The 4,670-nt window shown below is 41.9% G+C and overlaps 1 pseudogene; it reads left to right on the forward strand.

The window, feature by feature from the left end:
- Window positions 1–3,102: 3,102 nt before the first annotated feature.
- LOC119057180 (60S ribosomal protein L38-like) lies at window positions 3,103–3,352 on the forward strand (annotated as a pseudogene).
- Window positions 3,353–4,670: the final 1,318 nt, after the last annotated feature.

Raw genomic sequence — 4,670 nt, forward strand, 5'->3', positions numbered from 1 at the left:
CTCCTGAATCAGAATGGGCTGGTAACTGCTTTGGCCAATAAAGTATGGCGGAAAAATCAGGCTAGGTCAGAAAAGGCCATGCCGCTCCTGCTCTTTTCCCGTAGGATTCTTGCTCTGGCAGAAGCCGGTGGCCTCCCCTGAGAAAGTCTTGCTGGAAAGGCCTTCTGATCACAGCCCTGCTTCCGGAAGAGCCAGCATCCCCCGCTGGCCACGTAGGCGGCCGCCTTGAACACGCAGCCCACTGAGCCTTCAGGCGGCTGCAGCCCCCTCCGGTATCTGGCTGCAGACTCATGAGAAACCCCCCATAACAGCAAAGCAGCTGAGCCCTGCTCGAATGTGTACCCCACAAAATCATTTAAAAACAGTTTTAAATAAACTTGTGCTTGGTTCACACCATGAAGTTAAAGGGTAACTTGGTAACAGGGCCAAGGGAAAGAACCGTCTCCTTTGCCACAGCTCATCCTTCCAGCTGCTTCCTGCCACTTCTGAGTGTTCGCATGCGGTCGATTTAATCCATTTTGCTTTGGATTTATCTTTTCTTGAGCTCCCCCTCCCCCGACACACACACAGCTGCACAGGCCAGCTACCCACATGCACAGAACTGATCAAAGGAGTTCGAGTGAGTTAGAGCCCTAGATCGCTTAGTTCAACCTTCATTTTTCAACTTCGAAAATTTGGGTCTGAGGGGATTGAGTTTCTTGCCCAAGGTCATGTAGCTAAGTAGTGTCCCAGCTGGAAGTAAACCCAGGTTTCTGACAACCAGTCTAGTTCTTTTCCTACTAATTGATTTCCCACCCTCCTCGTAAAATCAAATGGCTCATTCCTCTTCTAGTCCAGAGGACACAAACCTTGAGGGTCCCTGGGCACGGTATCTTGTGGGGCCTTCTAGAGGTGACCAGTGTGCGCTGTCTACAGCTAGACTGCCTGGTGGGAGGCCAGGGGAGGGAGTGAAGAAAGGCGAAAAGGAAGTGCGGAGAGAGCCTGGCCTACGCTCTCCTCCTTCCTCCTTCCTCCTTCCTCCTAGGCCTGTTCTGAAGGCCGCATGCTAATTGTGGTCAGAGTGCAGGCTGGGATTCCCAAATGTGATGGAAGACTGCCAAGCTCCTCTCTTGAGCTTCTGTGTTAGACCCTCCTTGCAAAAACAAAACTGTTTGTGCCCTGGCAGGATGATAGATCAGTGGACTGGAGTATCATCCCATACACCAAGGTTTTGGGTTCGGTCCCAGGTCAGGGCACATGCAAGAATCAAACAATGAATGCATAAATAAGTGGAGCAACAAATCTCTCTCTCTCTCAGAATCCATTTTTAAAAAGTGTTTTAAATGGTATAATGCATATTTCTGAATCTGGCTAAAAAAGATGAGCAATTGTGACAAAAGACTGGGACGGTCTCTGTTAGACAGGACTGGGAATGGTTGACTGTGAAGAGTGGGCATCCATGTGTTTTATCTGCCACTCAGAGGCCCAGGCAGGCTGTCATTAATACGTTCTCAGCCACCCACTGCCCCAGAGTTGCCCCAATTTTTCTAAGCCCTACAGCATTGTCATTTCATTTGTCTGGGGAGGGAATTAGAGCCAATGAATAAGAAGGCCACCACCCTGCTCAGTAATGATATATTTCTCTTCCCTTCAGTGATCCTGCCAACAACCAGATCTCCCTCCTCCACCCCCAGCTACCACCATTGTCCTACACCAAAGAGTAAAGGATGATTAAAAGTCTTTGACATGAGGTGTGGTTTAGTTCAATATGTACTGTTGGTTCTGCAAATAGCTGGTGGGAGGTTGACTATGCATGTTATGTGCCATATGCCACTCCGCTGGCTGGCACGCACTGGGGAGCCCGCGAGGCAAGGGCGGGGAAATGCAGATTCTGCTTTTGAAACACAGGCTTCAAAACAAAACAAAACAAGAGTTTTAGAGAAAAAATATCACATAATTACAGTTTTGTTCATCCTTCATAGATTCCTCACACTGTACACAATTTGCCTTTCAAAAAGCAGCAGCAGGTTTGATCGACCACAGATTCATAAAATTATGTTCAAGTAAAAATAACTCACTTTCTGTGCTTGATGTATTCCGGGAAAGTTATGTATAAATTGAATTTTTGCAAATTTGGTCATATTTCAAATATTCCAAATTTAAATTGGTCCCATTTTGTAAAGCAAATAGTAATTTTGTAATGCAAATTGTCACTCCCTAACTTATTTGTTTTGTGAGTTTGGGTGATTGTATTTACTTTTTTTCCTAAAAGCAAGATACATCTATAGATAATGGCAGGCAGTAAGACTGTAAAGTAATAAAACATAAAATTTTAAAATATAAGTGAAAATATTTTTAGTTTTAGAAATCCAATCTAGGGATTTACATTTTTATTCAGAACTTTTATCTGAAGTAAAAACATGTGCCTACCTCAGCGTAAGGCAGTCTGGCAAGATTTAGCAAAATATTGAATTAATCTTAAGGATGTAAGAAAATGTGTAAAGATGTATGTACCAAAAAAATTGATTGTGGCATTGCTTATAACAACAAGAGATTGAAAGGAGCCTAAAGCACTATCAACGGAGAAGCTATTGAAATAAAAGAAGATTCTTCTGTTAACATGTGATGGTATTTGCACTGCTGTTGAAAAGGGCAAAAGATCCACAATGAGATGTTAGTTTTGCTCACCACATAAGCAACTGGTTGGGGACTTGATAACCTCTTGTGGGGGGGGGGGGCATCAGAAGCGTATGACAGGGCCTGAAACGCTGCCTTCTGGGAGCGTCACGAGAGCTGAGGACCCTCCGTCCACAAATGCTCAGGAGGCCGAGATGCTGTAATCGGTGTGACATGAACCATTTACTCAAAAAACACCATAGAGTTATTTTTATACATTTAAGGGATTCGAAACATTTTAAAGAATTGTATTATTTAATGGGCAAGTATTAGCAAGTTTAATTCTCCTAAAATAGATTTATTGGAAACATTACTTACTGTTTTGTAAGGGGACAATATGTGTCTGGCTCTTGCAGGACAAGTTCTAGAGAAGATCCTTCTACGTATTAAAATTGGTCAGGGGTTCCTTTCCGTCCTTTTTGCCTGTTACTACTTGCTGGGCTGGCCATGCACTCTCCGCGTCTCTTAGCCCCGCCTCGAAATATTGAGGAACTCTAGGACTTCCTGCTCATGGCCAGGCAAAGAGATGCCAAATCTTCTCTTGATCTTTGTCAAGATCAAGAAAAACAAGGACAATGTGAAATGTAAAATCCAATGCAGCAGGTACCTTTGCACCTTGGTCACCAGGAACAAAGAGAAGGCGGGGAAGCTGAAGCAGCCCCTGCCCCCAGGTTTGGTGATGAAGGAGCTGAAATGAACCAGACACACTGATTGGTATTAAAATGTTAAAAAAATTTTTTAAAATGGGTAAGGATTTTGCTGCATTTAGTAATACTCAGTGTTACCCACTTCCTTGGTCTTTTTTTAAATTTTTATATTTTTTCTAGGTTGTCTTTTTTTAATATATTTTATTGATTATGCCATTACAGTTGTTCTATTCCCCCTTCATTCCCCTCCACCCTGCACACCTTCTCCCCACCATTCCCCCCCTTTAGTTTATGACCACGTGTCTCAAGTTCTTTAGATTCTATATTTCCCATACTATTCTTGCCCCCCCATCTATTTTCTACCTACCGTCTATACTACTTACTTTCTGTATCTTCTCCCCCCTTCTCCCACTCCCCTATTGCTAACCCTCCATGTGATCTTCATTTCTATGGTTCTGCTCCTGATCTAGCTGTCCTCTTAGTTTGCTTTTGTTTTAGGTGTGGTTCTTAATAACTGTGAGTTTGCTGTCCTTTCACTGTTCATCTTTTTTATCTTCTTTTTCTTAGATAAGTCCCTTTAACATTTCATATAATAAGGGCTTGGTGATGATGAACTCCTTGAATTTGATCTTATCTGAGAAGCACTTAATCTGCCCTTCTATTCTAAATGAAAGCTTTGCTGGATAGATCAATCTTGGATGTAGGTCTTTGGATTTCATGACTTGGAATACTTTTTTCCAGCCCCTTCTTGCCTGTAAGGTCTCTTTTGAGAAATCAGCTGACAGTGGGATGGGGACTCCTTTGTAGGTGACTGTCCCCTTCTCTCTTGCTGCTTCTAGGATTCTCTCCTTCATTTTAATCTTGGCTAATGTCATGATGATGTGCCTTGGTGTGTTCCTTCTTGAGATATACTTGCTTTCTAAGCTTATTTGATTAGAGTAAGTTAAGAATTACTCAGCAGTTCAGTTTATGGAAATGAAGTATTACTTAAGATGTGATCTTAAAGACTTTCATTTGGTTGTCAACTTTAATTTTAGGTGTCTGCATCGTATCTGAGTACAGGGAGTACTAATCAGTAGTCTCACCATCCTCATTTAAGACTTAAAAATTTTTTTTATTCCAGGGATTTTCCTTAAAATTATTATTCTTTTAAAAACAAAACACTATGAACATGCAGAAAATACAATAAGTTATACAGTAGAACTCCTGTTTGCCTCAGTACAGGAAATTTAGATACTCTGAACATCCCTTCACTGAAAACAACTAAAAATGCTAAATAAAATATCAGAATTAAAAGTCATTTTTAAATGCATCACTGAGCTGGTAGGACAGTAAGATATATTTAGAGGCTAATAAAGTAAAAGCAGG

This window comes from Artibeus jamaicensis, unplaced genomic scaffold (genome assembly GCF_021234435.1).
Source record: "Artibeus jamaicensis isolate MK-2021 breed Jamaican fruit bat unplaced genomic scaffold, CSHL_Jam_final scaffold_369, whole genome shotgun sequence".
NCBI classification, from domain to species: Eukaryota; Metazoa; Chordata; class Mammalia; order Chiroptera; family Phyllostomidae; genus Artibeus; species Artibeus jamaicensis.